The sequence below is a fragment of the Coffea arabica genome, chromosome 11c (genome assembly GCF_036785885.1).
Source record: "Coffea arabica cultivar ET-39 chromosome 11c, Coffea Arabica ET-39 HiFi, whole genome shotgun sequence".
Taxonomy (NCBI): domain Eukaryota; kingdom Viridiplantae; phylum Streptophyta; class Magnoliopsida; order Gentianales; family Rubiaceae; genus Coffea; species Coffea arabica.
Genome location: NC_092330.1, coordinates 4928469 through 4946741, shown reverse-complemented (window position 1 = coordinate 4946741; position 18273 = coordinate 4928469). Strand labels below are relative to the sequence as shown.

General features: G+C 35.5%; 2 long non-coding RNA genes across 5 annotated transcripts; both read left to right on the top strand.

Moving 5' to 3' along the window:
• The first annotated feature begins 3598 nt into the window (after positions 1-3598).
• Positions 3599-14470, top strand: LOC113715647 (uncharacterized). 4 transcript variants are annotated; one of them, XR_011822812.1, is made up of 6 exons: positions 3599-3904; positions 5164-5231; positions 5337-5550; positions 5664-5696; positions 13588-13718; positions 14160-14470. It is a non-coding gene; the product is annotated as an uncharacterized lncRNA (long non-coding RNA). The 4 variants fall into 4 exon arrangements; XR_011822811.1 differs by lacking the exon at positions 13588-13718; XR_003454037.2 differs by lacking the exons at positions 13588-13718; positions 14160-14470 and adding an exon at positions 6266-7045.
• Positions 14471-16257: 1787 nt separating this feature from the next.
• Positions 16258-17619, top strand: LOC140017073 (uncharacterized). The gene is made up of 2 exons (XR_011823395.1): positions 16258-16771; positions 17148-17619. It is a non-coding gene; the product is annotated as an uncharacterized lncRNA (long non-coding RNA).
• The last annotated feature ends 654 nt before the right edge of the window (positions 17620-18273 follow it).

The following is an 18273-nucleotide window of genomic DNA, read 5'->3' as shown; positions in this document are numbered from 1 at the left end:
GAGAAATATAGTTTTCATCTTGGAAATCGAATATAAAACGTTCAAGTAGTATCGAAGGAATAAGGAGTACTTGAAAAACTTCATTTCCTTGAAATTCGGAAAATTTCAGTTTTGATATGATACATTAGAAAAATCGTACCTCACGCTTTACAAGTCAAAAATTAGAAAACTTGGTACCGTTGGAAACTTCTTCCAACATACAAAAAGTTCATAGAATACACTCTTGCATGATTCCAGACGGAAAGTATTCAAAAATTGGCTCAAAGTTGCTATTTTAAACATGAAGACAGCTTTCGGGGTTGGTTTTTGGCCAACTTTGGAAATTCGGCAAAATTCAGCCATTGTAAACCAGCCTTTGGAATTTGGAACTCAATTAGAGTTGCAAACAAGGTTTAAAACAAAGCAAGTGGAACGAGAATTGGAGTTTTAAGCACCGAAATATGGTAGCTTAAAGTTGCTAAAATTTAGAACCTGTTTACCATTTTCCAGATTTAAATCACTGTTTTTGGGACATCGGTTGAACATCGAAACGAACTTGAAATGGCACCAAATTTGGCAGGTTTATCCTACCGTATAAGGGATATTCTTCTACTAAATTTCACAAGAAAATTCATTCAGGAAGTTGGTTATCGAAATCACGAAAACTCCAAGAACTTCAAGGCAAATCTGCCTTGTATGTTCCGTTTTCTGTTTTCAAAAGGTTTGGCCAACAAAGTAGCTCAAGCACGGTCCATGTGCATAGACAATGTCTAAGAGGTATCCAATACACATTTTTTAGGTAACTAATCACCAAAATTCCGGATAACAAGTCCCAAGTCATTGTTAGTTTCAAAATTGTCCAAAACACTATTTTCGTTCACAAAGTCAGTTTTGAATTTCGATCATAAATCACTCAATTCAACTCGGAATTGAACGTGGTTGGTGACGTTAGAAAACAAACTCATAAGGATATATTTTTTCAGAAAAAAACCATTTTCAAAATCTGTCCATAACCAACTAATTCGTGAGCATCAAGTTGCAACTCATGTGCTGCCTTCCAGGAAGCGGCGAAACAGGACAGTGGATTTCAAACGAATGGTTTGGCTAGGTCAAGTGGAACCAGGACATGTATTTTATACCAATGAAAATCTGGGAATGTCTAGTTTCCAATACCTGAAATGGCACTCAATTTCGACATCAAAGCAAGAAGGTATGGCCGAAACAAGAAGACTGCCTGGGCAATCCGGGAACAAAATTCCAGTTTTCTAACCTTTAGAAATTTCAACATTTGGGTGACATCAAGTTATTTTTCAATGAAACTTTTTACACTCAATATAACATGTAAACAATATAAAAAAGCCATTAGAACCTCAAAATTTTGCACCAAAGTGCTCGAACAAAGCAGGGGCAAAATGGTCACTTTTGGTTATTGCACCCTCCTTGAGTTTCTATCAATAACCCAACATTAATCCACTAGTTTAGGCACTAAACCAACATTATTAGCATCATCATTCATCCAATCAGTTCATCCAACCAAAGTGGGAGTTCATAGAGCCCACACAACAATTTTTTCAATATAACAAGCTACCCATAAGCATGCATAAGCTTGGATGTGCAATACTACTTCCATAAAGTAAGATTTAAAGGGTTGATCGTCCATTACCTCTCTTGATGAACTAGAACAGAATTTTCGGTCCAATAAATGCCCAAGAAAACTGTGGAAAGAAGCCCTCTTTCTTAACTTGATGTAATCTCCAAGTGATTAGCTAAGAATGGTTGAAATTTGAAGTGAAATGGAGAAGATTTGGTGAAGGAATTAGGATGGAATTGGAGTTGTTTTTCTCCTTTGTTGGTTCGGCTGTTGAAAGTGTGGAGAGAGAGAGAAAAATCTGATGGAGCTTGCTTCTTGAAGGTAGCTTAATGGTTAAGTATTGGGTGCACAAAGTCAACCGCAAATAGTGCGCGTGCGCGCGTTTTGTGCTCGATTCCTCTTAAGTTTGTTGCACTAGAGCACTAAACCTCTAATGCACTTATATTCATATAAATATTATTCACTCTTACTTGCCCCCAACTAAGGGTCTAAAGTCCCTCAATTAAATCGCACGTGTGAAAACGCGTATTTCTAATTTAAGCGCGATAACGCGAAATCTCTAAGAAATTCTTATAACAAGAATATTATTAATTAATATTTGAGCACTTAAACATAAAAATACCTATTTTAGGGATTATGTAGATGTCTCCATTTTTCCAATCCTCATTGTTCTCTTAAATCGGTTATCGTTCCCAAACGTGCGTTCACTATTTTCACTTAACGGGTCTCGAAGAATTAATTTTTGAAACGAGCCACTCTAAAAATATAAGTAAGTCATAAATCAATGTAATTAGGTCTCAAGAGACTAGAAAATAATATTCGGAGTAAATGGCGAAATAAATAATTAAATGAGCTAGAATTTGAAGTTAAAATAGATAAATTTTGTGAGTCCTCACATGAGTCGAGTATTAATTTCTCAATTAACCTTTCTTAATCTGTCATTGATCATTCTTAACTCTCCAATATTAATACACTCCCGATTTAAGTATAGCCTCGAAAAATGTGTACTCGTTATTTCGAACTAAACGAATGTTTGAAAAGTGAATTTTCCAACAAAACGCTTTAAAATATAAAAGGGGCGTTGTTCAATATAAATGGATTTTTAAATAGTCGAAATAAATTATTCGGAGAAAATGAGTAAATAAATATGTAAGTAAACTTGTAATATTCGATAAATAAGAAAATTTTCGGGTCCTCACACAACTGGACAAGTAAGTTGGATAACTATAATATTGCTCTTACGTTAGTTATGGTTTTAGCATTTATATCTTATTCTATGCACAGGTGTATGTGTATATGTCTACACACACACAAACTTATTGAATCAGACTGGTTCAGCCTCGACCCAATCTTTTCATCGGTTCAATTAACGGTTCGAATTTTAAAATATTGCCAAACTACCGGGGTGAGGATAGGGACATGTTATCGGCCAAATAATTTGTTGTAGGACCTATTGGAATTTATAATATATAGAGTTAGACTTGCATCTTGTGCCAAGAAAATAAAATGATGTGAAAAAAGAAAATGAAAAAGAAATAGATTAACGCTTGCTAAAATGGACGTAGTTGAAGTGATGATATCTTAAATTCTCGAATGAGGTAGTTTGCTACTGATTAAAAACCTCGAACATGGATAGAACTGATAATGCTAGACTGAATATCTGTTTAGTAATTAGTGTGAAAATTAAATGGGCATAGTTATTATTGGCAACAACAACAAAACTGAAAATTAAATAAAAATAAAAAAATTATCAAGGCTCTTAAACAATAATATAAAATAGCACATATAAAGTTGGCATAAGTTATTAATGAAGACGAAACTAAAAAAATAAGGAGGTGAAAGTGGGACGATAGGAAAGGAAGGCTCCTAAAATAACAGATAATGAGGGTTATGTTTGGATTAGTAGTATCCTGTATTGTAATTTCAGAATAGTAAAGATGTTGGAAAAATTGACTATTGTTGATCGAAATAATTCACCCACTACATTTTATCCAAAACAGTTAAAAGACGATAGAGTGTAATCTGACCATTAGAGAGATTCTTCACAAAGCACCAAAAACTTGTCCTTTAGTCTTTTACTTTCTTCCACTTTACTCCCCCTCTTTATCACCTCCAACCTCCTACAACCAGCATCAACTCAGACGACATATATAGTCATTGGACTACTATATCACCACCAAAATTTTCAGCATACTTGTCTAAGAATCACACATATCGAAGACTGGCCATTGCAAGTGTGCGATTAAGATTCACTTGGAGAAGTTCTGCGCCTTTCTTTTTCTCCCTAGCCATCTCCATCGATGGCTTGCTCCGTATCGTACATTTTTTCATTAGGTACGTTTCCTTCTGTCTTTGCAAGCTTCACATTTTTCATTCAAGAATTGGGGTCCAGACCAATCTTCAAATTCGTGCTGTTACCATATGAAATATATAGTGGCTGTATACTTCTTCTTCAAAATTAGCGTTGATAATTATTTTTAAAATTTTCCTGAAAACGAATGCAAGGAGCCAATCGTGCCTTTTTGGCAATGTGTTTGCTATTGAATTAGCTCTTATACTAATCCAATTTGCTTCACCTTGTGATTCTAGTTACCTCATTTTTCCTTTGGGGTAATTGCCATTGAAACTCTTCGATTCTGGTAGTTTACATTTCGGTTTGGGCTTATTAATTAGCATGACAGCCATGGTAACAACAAGGATAAGGTTATTGTTGGAATTTTTTATCTGTAACTTGAATTATAGGATGGATATAAGTTTTGTGACTTGATTATAAGGAAATAAGCTTCCATGTTGGTTCATATTTAGGTACAAAATTAAGAAAGAGTTCCATGAACAAGGCTGTGCATTGATGCTGGCTATTTGATATCATGTCTACACTAACTTTTGTGTCACTAATTACGTTGTTTAGTAGTTCCTTCTTAATACCTCAAATTCTAGAAGCGAGCCCACCATAAAAGCAATTGCAATGAACTACAAGCTTTGGCGAGTAAGGAAATTTGGCAGTACAGCGAAAAGTTTGCTGTCTAACACTATAATATGGTTTCAACTTACACTTGTTGTCGCCTAATTGTGTAATATGTTATAAATATTTATATTGCAATTTCTGTGCTCACTTTCCATGGTAATACACTTCCACATGCAGTCCCTCATGTTCCCTTGGTGTCTTCATTGAATTAAAGATAGGGGAGACAGTTTTGTCTATCGATTTTAGCACTTACCATCTTAATGTCCCATTACAATTATAAGTGCTTTCATTTGTGGAGCCACTCACTTTGAAAATCTAAGGTTCCACCAATCTTCTTTTTCCTCATGTTTATATGCCCTATAAGCGCCGTTGAGTCCGTAAGAGAAGTGGTAAGACCCTTGTGCATGTCAAATTTTGGTTTAATTGCCTATACCAACTTTTTTGTTGCTGTTATATATTGCTTTCACTTGCATTAAAGTTTTCTTTTTTAGAAGCATTAGTTGTGGACTCCCTAATAGTGTAACTACTTCTGAAATGACAATTGTTGTATTATGATGTATAGGAATGGTTCACAACTCTTTTTACTCAACAATTTGTGTCGTCTACTTTATAATTTATTTGTGTACAGTCCAGTAAGCACATTCCAAGACCGGTTCAAATGATTTGGGTGCTTGTGCAAGAAACTACTTCCTCAAGGTGTACACGAGGTCCTCCTTTTAAATATCAGAACCCAGTTACGCTAGCACTTTTCCTTTTAATATCTGCCTGTGATTTGTCACTAATGTACATTTGTTGCATTAGATGAATGATGATTTCAAAGTAGTTGATTGGAAAAACCACCATACTTTAGAGGCAACCTTCATTCCTTCATTGCAACATTGGTAGAGTGGCACGGGAATGGTGCTTGGAACAAGCTACAAAAGGGTAGGTCCAACTAGTATCACCTGTCCCTACATATGAATGACAAGTGTTGAGTTAATTTGAAGTGGGAGCAGTACCGATCAAAGTACTACAGGTTAGAAACTGAGCGAAAGTTTTTGTATGCCTAAATGGGATATCCTGATCAACCGCAGAGATGAGAGTTGGATTTAATGCCAATCGTTTAATACCGACTTTTTGTGCTTCTAGGCTACAAAGGAAAAATGGAGTGCTCTGAAGCGGGTAAACTTCTTAATCTTCTACATTTACCTACAATCAATTGACTACTATACTGAAATTTTAGTAGGTACATATGCCCTTTCTTATAAAAGTTTAGCCTTTTGTCTGTTGCTTCTTCAAATTTTTGGAATACTTGTGGGGTTGTCTGTTTATAAAGCTTATTCATAGTCAAGTCATAGCTTGCTGAATTGCTGTCAATCTTCTTATAAGGAAAACTAGAATTATGACAACTTGAATTGCTACTTGGCTTTATGATTAATTGCTTTATTTGCCTTAGTTACAACTGCCATGCTTAGTTAATGTGTAATAGCAATTAAAGCTGTCTAATCATGTCTACTAAAAGCCTTAATAGCAAGAGTAACTTGTAGATTCTTTTGCTTAGGGGATAAGAATATAATACTTGTGTTGTTGTTGAACTAAATAAGACACACATACAGATCTGCATATGTTGTCCTCTTTATTTATTCAATATACATTAGGTTGCTCCTACTTTTGTGAGTGCAAGTTTATAATCCGAAGTACATTAGGTTGCTTCTACTTGAATTGTCCCTTGTTATGGGTTCGACACACAGCTTGTAGGAAAACAAGACCGCAGTTGCAGTTGCTTCTTTGAATTGATTGAAATTCTTGAGAGCCGATCAGCCAAAGAAAGCATGGCCAATTTTCCACCCAGAGTGAGGTCCACCACTCTTCCTAGTCTACCGAAAAGACCATCGATGCTGGATTGAGGCTCAAGGGCAAGGCAAAGGTAGATGGGCCTACCTCAGACTTTTGGGATGAAAATGTGTACATTCCTGTTTAGAACGATGAAGTCAAGTTTGTTTCAAGCAAACTTGGTAAATGACCAGCATCAATTCTGAGAACTTTATCACATGATGGGTCTAGGGGCACTAAGTCTTAGAAGACCAAGAAAGCTCTACAAGATGCAGGCACCAATATTAGAAATCTCTCACAGATCAAGATTGAAAAAAACCTGAGATGTAATCATTGGTATGTAGTTGCATTAAAGGTTTGGGACAAAAGCTACTCAAAACATGAGCCTGTAGAACTTCGGAACATGTAACGGCTAGCATCTATGAAGGAGTTCAAAAAGAATGAGAGGTGGTGCCACATGTTCCTCTAATCAACTAAAAGCTTCCAATTCTACTACACTCATACCATTCTAAACTCCAAACCCCCACAAGCCTAGGTAGAATCGAGAAGTCAAAGTCATGTATAACATGACCCATTCTCGATTGGGATTGTCTGGAAGCGTGTCGTTGGTGAGCAATTTTAGATTATTAGGCATACTACTAAGCATTCCTAGGCCTTCGGCTACTCTTTCTAATTACGATTTTTGATGTGTACTTGTACTATAAGTGTTGGCACTTCGATTCACTTCTGTTTACAAACTGCAAGCTATTAGGAATTGAATATGTTGCCATTTTAAAAATTCCATTTTTGTACTACTACTTCAGGTTAGAGACACTTTTCTTTATACATATCACTTGCCGGTTATGATAGCAGCAGGATACACATATATGTGTGTATACATATACACACATATGTGTATATGTGTGTGTGTATTTATCCCAACAAGTATACACACACATATATATATACAACATATATATATACACACATATGTGTATATGTGTGTGTGTATTTATCCCAACAAGTATACACACACATATATATATATAAGTATATATATAACATTTATATATTTATGTGTGTATAGACACATTTATATGTACATATACATATATTTAAATAAATATACATACATATATGTGTTTGTGTGTGTGCGCGCACACATAGGTTTATATATATACATAGGCACATATCTATACAGTTCGAAAATACATGTATGTGCATATATGTGTCCACTTGCGTAGTGCAATTGAAACTTTTTCAACTTTGGGGCATTTGGCTTAAGATAAACAATTCCATGAGATTCCTGACAAGGCAATGGACTAAGTACATAGGCACATATCTATACAGTTCGAAAATACATGTATGTGCATATATGTGTCCACTTGCGTAGTGCAATTGAAACTTTTTCAACTTTGGGGCATTTGGCTTAAGATAAACAATTCCATGAGATTCCTGACAAGGCAATGGACACTTAGTGAAGACTAATAAAAGAACCAATCACAATTTATGTCACAGTACTTACCACTTGGATTGCATGTAAATCAATTTGACACGCCACAACGTAAAAGAAGGTAAAAAGCAATTCACTGCCAATGACAATAGGGATGTGGGTCTACATAAATAGTTGGTGCCTCAATTCAAGGAAATGCACATGGCTCACTGCTTGAGGAAATGAACTTGGCAGCTTTTTGCTTCCCTAATTTGTTCACAGTAGTAGATATCATTGCTGCTTGATTAAGAAAAATTGGCCGGGCTCTTTGTTCCATCTCTTATTGTTGAAGCTACCGACACTAGTGCCTGAAGATGCAAATTTGGCAGCCTTTTTTGCCAAGATGCAATATTCTTTCCACAATGAAAGACACCAGTGAAATGATAGAGATAAGTTTGGCAGCCTTTTTGCTCCTCAATTATTTGGTTAATTACGTCTACTCACAGGTAAAGGACAAGCGATGTACTATGTAAAAGTAGATTAAAAGCCAGCCCGTCGGGTCCATTCATAGCTGCACCCCTTGCGAATTGTCTAGGGCATGAATTACTTGTAAATTGGTGGTTACTTCCTACTGGAAGGTGCCAGGCAAAGTTGCAGTTAAGCAAAGATTTAGATCTTGGAGGGCTTTAGAGCAACGGGCTTCCCATATTTTAGCACAAGTGAATATTTTGATAATAAACGTTTTAATTTCTATGCCATTTGTCTATAAAATTTTTTGCTATACGAATTAAAGGTAGGCATTCTTCAACCGAACCAACTCCTTTACAAAATTATACTGCAGGTTCCATATATTGTAAGAGCAAAAGCATGAATGGTAGTTGGAATACTTGGAAAAGTTTAAATGATAATGATGAGGAAGACAAGGACCGGCAACTAATCCAATGGACAATGGTTATACTATTCAACCATATAGTTGAACGAGCTGTCAGATATATATTACCGCTACTGTACAGAAATAGTATCCTATGAGGAAGAGATTATATGTAGGAAGTGATTCATGACCATCAAGCAAGACTACTTGAGAATTGTAGGATCACAGTAGATTCTTTGTTTATGTGAAATTTTATTAAGTGAGGGATATGTCCCACAACACCCCCGAAAAAGAGTTCTCATAGAAGAGCCAATATGCATGATTTTAGTTATGTTAAATCACAACCATCATATACATTGCCTTGTTGATCAGTTCCAACATTCCCCCCCGATCATATGCAGAAACATTCATGAGGTGCTACTTGGGCTTTGTGAGTTAGGAAAACATCTCAAACGTCCAAGATGTCAGAATGAGATTCATCCAAAAATTTACACGGATCAGAGATTCGCCGAATGGTCTATGGTAGTTTGATTTTATAGTATTTTATATAAGTAATACTAGGGGTTGCTTCCCACGCAAGGCGTAGGAGCTTGAGACCTGTTAGTAAGCTTTTTGCCATGCAAAAGCAATATATATTAGTCGATAAGAGAAGCTAAGTGTTGATAGAAAAGATGTTTGGTTAGGACATAAAAGCAATATACATTAGGCAATATACATTAGTTGATAAGAGTGGCTATATAGTCATACAAAAGATGGACTGTAGTATTGGTAGGAAAGGGCAGTTATGTACAGATGCAAAAGAGGAAAGCAGTAGCTGATTCAAAAGATATGGCACAAGATAGAAAAGGAAGAGCAAGGCATTATATTCTGTAGCATTAGTCTTGCTTCTTGGATAATGTAACACGTTGTTTCTTGGTGGGACTTTCTCCAATTTTGAGGGAGTCAAGGAGACTGCTGTGAAGTGTGTCTGATGTAGATTTTGCTGGAACTTCAGTAGAAGCTTGAGCAATTGCAGGTGAAAGGTCAACTATGATTAATTTAGTAGAAGTTTGAGCAATTTCTTCATGTGCCTTTGTGCTTTCATGTGGAACCATTGGTTGGTTTTCATTGGTTGGTGGCACTGCAGTGTGTTTGGGGTCAATCTTGTGGGCTATGATAGTAGTGCATCTATCAGTGTTGAATGTGGTGTAGTTTGTTGTTGTTTTCTTCAAGAAACAAGCAATGGTAGCTTTGTTGATTGATTCTTCAATGATGTCGTAGAGCATACTATTCTATTTAGTTGAGTAGGCTTTCAGAATAATGAAACTTTTATAATCATAGACAAATGTGATTACACATACAACTTTTTTGTAGAGGAAGGATTGGATTGTGTATACCTGATTTTCTTCTTTCTGGAGATCTGTTATGCTGAAGGGGAGTAGTTGTTCTGCATCTTGTGCATAAAGGTTAAACGTGAGAGTCCCTGAGTTGTCTGTAAGCTGTATTGTGAGCTTGCACCTGTTATTAAGTAATGGGTGAGTTATTAGTTTATGTAGTATTCAGTAATTAGTGTTGGAATTGGAGATATTGAACCTTGTGACAACGTTGATGTGCTTCTGGCAAGAGGTACAAATAATTGGCCAGTTAGGTTGCGATCTGAGGGATTTGTGGCACTGGGGGCAAGCATAGTACCACAGCTTTTGGCTTTTGTCTAGCAGTGTGGTTCTTCCTTGTACCCAGTATTTTTTTTGTTGCGGAAACCTCAGAAAGTCTTTGATTGTTGTTACATCTTCAGCATCAGGAATTGGAAGCAGCTTAGCTCTATTGAGAAAGGCTCTTTGTGCTTTGAGGTTTGCAATGATAGCTTGATTTTTTGCTGCCCTGTTGATTTTGTATGTAAGTAATGGAAGAGAAAGAATAATAATCACAAAAAGGTAATTAGTTACCATTGGTTTAGCTGTACACATTCTTCAAGGGGTGGATTGATGAGAAGTGTTGTTGCAAACTTGGTGGACATGTTTATAGCTGTTTATTTGATTTGTTAGTATAACTATTGTAAGTATAGTATTTTGTTGTATATGGAGCATAGCATAGTAAGGATTGAGAATATTACCGTGGTAAGAAGTGACTTATTTTGATGGCTGCAAGTATTGGTTGAGTGTGGATTTTGTCAGTCAATATTTGGCCTTCTTTTGCTTCGTAATCACCCCATAGAGTCAGCGCTACAGGCATAGAACTGTATGTAGTTTTGTTAGGTAGAGTATGCATAATTGTATAGTTGTTATTATTGGTACAGAATGAGTATAAAATTAAGTCTTACTTGTGATCAATCAGCACAATTTCTCTAGTTGGGACTCGTGTTTTGTTGTTTCTTGGTTCGACATGGATGACGATTACTATCACGTCTTATTTCAGAATTTTACTGTGAGCGTTAATACTAAGAATACTGATTGAGCAAAAAGTGGTTGTAATGTTTAGATGCTTACTTATCTCAGTGTTGTCATCAATATGGCGCTGGAGCTTGTTGAAAGGGGTAAATGTGAAGATATGTGGGAAAGCTGGTAGCTCTGGTTCATCTACTACCTGGACGACTGATGAATTGTCTATAATCCATGTGCATTTGTTTTCCTTGGTGCAGTATCGCTCATCAGTATATTGAATTCTAGCATTTGAGATGATGTATCTTTTTCCTGGGATGAAGAATCTTTTGAAAAAGTTGATGTCTGAACCATAGATGAGGGCGTTTAAGCTGTTTCTCTGTTTCAAAATATTGACGTCAAGGAGTGAATGAATAGTATGTGAATTATGAAAAAATATTGTTTAAGTTGTAATTAATAGAATAGTATGTGAATGAATTTTTATACCTCAGTGTCAAGGAGTATCATCTTTTGATATGGGTTCCTTGCTTTAGAAGTTTGTCTTTTTAGTTTTTCAGCCACTTGGATGATTGCAGTCTAGTTTTTTGTTTCTGGCTTAAGGTTGCTGAAAGTTAAGAAGCTGCGGTCCATTCTTTTCTTGTATTGCTTGGAAAGTGAAGAAGAGAAATAATAGTATGAAGAGATATCAAGAGATGTAATTGTAAAAGATACAAAAATATATGCGGATGATGAATAAATGCAGTAGTAAAACAGGGACAAGAGAAGGGTAAATTTTTCAAAATATTTAGTGCATTGAATGAGTATTTTGAGGGAGTAAATGTAATTAAACATTGCATGTCATTGAACAAATTGGTGTTTATGAGTAACTGTAATTAAACATTGCATGTCATTAAACAAGTTGGTGTTTAGTAATGTAAGATTTAGCAGTAAATGTATAAGCTCAGTGGTTTAGTTGTAGTTTACATACCTGATTGTAGAATGCTGTGTTCCAGGTGATGAGGGAAAAGCAAAAGGAGATAGACTTGTTTGATGTAGTTAAAAGCGATAAGAATACATCTGTTGATGCAATTGAAGTTAAAAGCGATAAGAATACAATAGAGATTATGTACTTGAAGTGATTTAGTTGTGGTGACTGTGATGCCCCGAAAGGATGAATGTGAGAACCCGAAAATTTTTGTATATTTTCTAGACATTATTTTGTTTCCTTGTCTATAATTTTATACCTTTCTTCAATATATTAATTTCTTATACATTTTTATAAGGGAATATAGTTTTCAAATCATTTCCTTGATACAAGCTAGTGCTGTAAATGCGATATTTTTTTTCAACTAGTTGGTGAACCATGAAGTTAATTGCAAAGATTAGAAGTGGTTGGGGCCATAGTGTAAAGATTAGCAAAGTAAGTGTACTAGTAATCTAAGAGCTTCTAGGTTCTTCTTATGCTCAAGGTTGATTGGTGGACAAAAAGCATACTTTGACTATTGGTTTAAATATTTTCTAAGCTAGTAAATCAAAAGAAATACAAAGCAAAAACTCATAGAAACAAAGAGAGAGAGAGCCAAACCAAGAGAGAAACTTCATTTGTTTTTCAATTTCTTGCCCAATCTTGAATTTTAACCAGAATTTTTGCAAAACCTTCCATCAAAGTTGTTTACTAAGGTAGATTAAAGGATTGACTGGAGTGATTTTGAAGGGACAAGTTCCAAGCTACTACTTTTCTTGTGGTTTTAAGGTATTTTGCCAAGAACATCCTCTTTATTTCAATTAATTGCTTATTAGTGGTTTTTAGTTGCTTTAGATGTTGTTTTGTGGAAGATTAGCACTTGAATGCATGAATTTCAGCTTGGATGATAACCTGCCCTGCTTCTTCCTGATTCTATTTCACCTTGTTAAAGGCCGAATTAGCCTTAAGTTAAAACATGAAAGTTGTAGAGAATGATGTTTTATAGTTGCTTGTAAAATTTCAGCCCAATCTGAGCTCGGTAACTTGTGCAAAGTCGGAAATACCCAGACTGGCCTAGGTAAGAGTTCAGCGAGCAGGGTTGTCATTTCATCCAATCTGACCGTGGCTTTTCACCCTGACCCTTACCGAATTAGATTTTGGCCAAAACATGAAAGTTGTAGCCAATGGTATAAACTACTGTCCTGCAAAATTTTAGCTTGATCCGAGTACTGTAGCTTATGTAATGACCAAAATACCCTTGACTGTCCATGAACCCTGTTCTGCGCCCAGATTTCTGTTTTCGTGAAAATTTCCATTTTTGATCATGAAAGTGCATGATTTGGCCTTGGAGGTCTTCATAAGGAATGTAGGTATATGTCTTGGTTTCGAAACGCCATAAGATTCGTTTCAATCTGATAAGGGTAGCTTCAGTTATGGATATTGTTCCGAAAGGTGTTAAACGGAACTTTTATACGTTAACTGCGATCGTTGCGGAAAATTTACGCTTGAGGGAATGAATTCCGGTTTCTAGGGTTTAATTGGGGGTTTTTCTAATGGTGGCTCTTAAGCTTCAAATTAGCTTTGATTGAGGGATATTATGGCCTAATTGGATATTTTATTGCTTATTAACCGTATGTGTGATTGGTAATATATTGTAGGTTGGAAATGAAGCATTTATGGGAAAATGCTGTCCGAATTTTGAGAATGTATGATTGCTTTGAGTTTGTGATTTAGGGCTTGGACTCGAGCAAGGTAATGATATATGATGGATGGTTTCTGAGCCGTGGAGGTGAGTGATCCTAAACTGTTTTCAAAGTTACTTACGAAGTGTTTTTTGCATTATTTACTCGTTTGCATATCATGTGTGCCGGCATGTGAGTCCATGAAATGATTTAGCTTAACTGAGTTCTTGGGGAGTTTTGTGCTGAACACCAACGTCTCCTCTACTATTTACCTGGAGCCAACGTCTCCACCACTTTCGTGAGTTCGTGACATGATCTGGAGCACCAACGTTGCTCCCCCTTATTGTTTAACGTTAAGTAATTTATTTGAGCGTTGGGTGTTTAAGTGCCATGATTTCACTGGCTCACGAGAGCAATAAACGTACATTTGATCTTTGACTCGTGACATCATCGAAGTGCATTATCTTGAAATATATTTGAGTACTGATTTTACTGGTTACTCACTGAGCTTTTAGCTCACCCCAAAAATATTTTATTCCCCTCCACAGGGCTCGTGGCGAAGGAAGGCTTGTAGTACTTATTCACGTGACTGGATAATGTATATCTTGTACAGTTTGGATTTGGAATCATTTTATGTATGGTTGGAAATTGTTTCCGCTTCGCTTATGACATGTAATTATTGGAGAATTTGATGTATATTTGAGATTTATATTGTAATTTATTTGAGAACTGTAGTGAACGATTGAATCCCAACGAGAGATGGGCAGGCGGCCCACCGACCCCTTTGGTTCGCCTTAGGGGGAGGTGGGGCTGTCACAGTCACAGCTATAAAATTGGAGTTCAGTCCAATTGAAAGTAATCATGCGTGCATATGCTTTGTTGATATTCCTTGGTTTGTAGATATATTATCTGATAGAAGAAGTTTAGTTGTAGTTGATTAGTGAATATATTTGCTGTGTAAGGAATTTGGTTGTGTTTGAAGGGGTTTTTTGTATGTTGAATCTATAGTCTGTACTCTAATAGTTATCAGCTTTCACATATTCCTAAGACTGTCACATGTTTGACTGCTTTTTTCTCTTCTTTTTGTGTGGTTCAGAGGGGTAGGTTGTATATATTTTATCTTTTAGGTGTTAGGATTGTGTAGGATATTTTATATGATGTATGTAAGCATATGTATGAGGATAAGAATAAGGGAATATAGAGAGTGAGACATAGAGTGATATCTGCATTTGGCTGTTGTTTTGTGCAAAGTTTTTTCAAATGGCACGTGCAAATTCTACGTTTCCAACTGTTTAGCCATATTATCCAGAGATAGATGAGGAGATAATTGACTTAGCAGCTGTGCGTGGAGTAGCTTATCCCATGGAACATGGATGCCGTAATCGACCTGCTGAACCTGGTGCTCGACCTCAAATTGCAAATGTTTTGCTCAAAAATGAATTATGCGACTTGTTCAAGGAGTTTTATAGGCATGATGACTGCAGTTCAGTTCTAGAAGCTACTTTGAGAATTGGAAGAAATTATCCGGTTCTCCAACTAGTTGCTAGAAAAATGAGGCTTGAGGTATTGGAAGAAAAGTATTTTTTTCCTAGTCCACCGTCTACCGATAGTTTTGGTAATCAGAGTGACTGAAAGGTAGCGTATATTTTCAAGCAAGCATTAAAATAGATTGGTTATTGCTGAAATTGTTTTGTTGATTATAATTATTTATAGTTGACAATTTTGATTGTTTAGTTTATCGTCATCAATTTGAGAGGGAGTTTTAAGATGCTGTTTGTTGGAAATCTTTCAAATTGAAGAATAGCAGGAGCTTATGTTGTTTTGTGATAAATTGACTTTTGTGTATTTTATTTATAAGTATTGTATTTTGAATCCTGGCTATCTTTGTAGTGTTTTTATGAGTTTTCTAATGAATGTGTGTTGTGATAAAAGTTATGTGTGAGAATGAGATTTATGATGATTAGAAATATGTAGAGGCAAGGAAAAATTGTTTTGCAGAAGTAAGAAAATAAAATAACGATAATAAAATGAGTTATATAAACATTAAAGTTTTTGAGAAGTACAAAAGCAAAAGAACTTGAACTGGATTTCTAAACTACTAATATTCTACTCTTACTTCTTCATGCTAGTTCTGAACATTCTCTTTAGCTTGCTGTGCAAGTTCCTGGAGCATTTGTAATGGTTGATATGTTTGTAAAGCAGCTTCAAATGTTGGTGTCCATGCAAGTGTGCTATAAAATGTTCCAAATAAGTTTAGTATTTCATTTTTCAGGTGGAAAAGTTCAAGTGTTTGTTTTTTTTTTTTAGAAATAAATGGTTGACAAATTCAAGGACACTTGGATTTGTTTGGATGTTGTTGAGTTCTATATTTGCTAGTAGTTGCTTGGAAATTGTATTATTTGGGCTAGAGGCTGAATGGTGAGGGTTTGGATTGTTCATGGTTTGGGATAAGAAAGTGTTTATAGAATAGCAGTTGTTGTTGCCTTGTGTAGTTTGATATGGTGGGAATTGTAGACACCAAATTTTTGTCAATCTTTAATATTTTAGTGAGTTTTTTCTATTTAATGAGTTATTTATTTTCTTACATTTTAATGTGTATTTTTCTCATTTTTTTGCAGGTTTATTTTAGGACAAAAAAAAAACAAACACAAAAAAAAAGAGAAATCAAGAAATAAAAAATCTTCTCATAATTATTGCACTTTCACCAAATGCACTATTGATCCATTTTTGCACTCAAAAACTCCATGCATCTTTCTTTTTTTTATTTGGAAGAAATCATCATTTTAGCCCATGCACCTTTCTTTTCATTAGGTGGAGAAAAAATCATTTTGGAAGATCCAACACACAAACTCCCCACCTTTACTTCCTCAATCTCCTCTCTAGGCTCTCACGGACAGAGGACGGAAAAAAGGTCACAGAACAAGAAGAAGAAAAAGACTGCCTTTCTCTCTCCCCAAAACACATCTCTTGGCTCTCTCCCTCACAGAAAAAAAGAGAAGAAAACACTCCCTCACTTTGCAGACGGCTCACTCTCTCCCTCTCTTGAACCTGGGCAGAGGAAAGAAACAGAAAACACACAAGAAGAAGAAGAAAAATCCCTCTCAGTCTCTCGGTTCTCCTTTCCCTTTCCCCTCTCAATCTCACACACACCTACATTGAGGTAATTTTAGTTTTGTTTAGCACATTAAGTCCATGCTTCATTGTTTAATTTTCTTTTGCTTTTGCTGGTTTCCTTGGCTGTTGAGTTGCTGAAATTTGGGATGGGTCATGAACAAAATTAGGAAAAGAATAATGATTTTTGTATATGCATGTTAACTGTTTGAAAAAATGCCAAAAATGAAAAAAAGAATTTTAGGGGGCTGTTTTGCTTTATTTTAGCCCTTTTTATGTTGTCTTCTTGTCGAATTAAAATCGTAGTTGTATTGTAGAGGTTGCAAGGAGTGTTATAGTATAATTTTTATGATTTTTGGTGAAGGATATGGTGTTTTGAAAAAATCAAAACTGGACTGATTTCTTCTCATTTTGGCCACTTTTAGGTCATTTTTTGTAAAAGCTAACTCCGGAAAAGAAATCTACGCGAAAAATGGAGTGGGGAGGTGCATTTTGAGAAATTTTGGCGACTGGAGAGGTCGCCGGCGACCGGCGGTGGCGCCGGCGGCGGCCGCCATGGCCACCAGCTGAAGAAAATAGCTGAAGAAACTTTAGCTGGCTGAAGAAGGAGATAAAGAAACGGTGAGGAAGAAGAAAGAAAAGAAAAGAAAGAAAAGAAGGAAGGAAAAGAAAAAAATGGTTTGGGCTGCTGTTTTATTTTTGGGTGGGCTTGTGGTTCTTTTTAGTTGGGTTTTGTTTTATTTCTTTTGGGTTTTTGTTGGGCTTGAGTGATAAAATGACGGGCTGGCCTGTGTATTTTGGCTTGAACTTTCGTTTGGGCCAGATGGCCTTTGGCCCGAAAAAATAGAGAATGGCCCAGAGACCTGATTTGTCAAGGAATAAGAAAACGTTTTTTCATACCAATCCCAGTACTTTCAAGTATTTTCACTATGGTCCAGAACATTTTAAATTTCTTTCATGTAGGTTCTTAAGTTGATTGCACTTTGGTCCCTGAACTTTATCTTTTATCTAATTTTGGCCCCTTAAACTTTGGAAAAATTATATTTCTATCCCCAAAAGTTTTTCAATTTTACAATTCAGTCCCTAATGAATTTTGACTCTCTTTTATTATGATTGTTTCTTTTCTTTAATAGCTAATTATGTTACTTCTGAGTATATTTAACTTGTAATTTTTAGATTTTCTTAAATTTCTTTACGTTTGACATATTAGTGTGAATTTAGTACTTTTATTATTTTTTTATTTTTTTTTCAATTAAATTGGTGTCATGATTCTTTTGTTCATTGTGAGTATAAATAGGACAATTTGATTCCATTTAGTCACCACTTCAAACGGGAGGTACTCCTATTTTTATTATTTCAATGTCAATTACGTGCTCTTATGTGCTCCTATGTGTTCCTATGTGTTTATATATGTTTATATGCTTTATTTATTAGATTTAAATGTTCATTTAAATTTTCTTATATTATATTTGTTTAGTTAATTTTTATAATTATCCGAGAGGCATTTAAATACCTCAAAAATGTAATAGATAGGATCACTAATTTTATTTT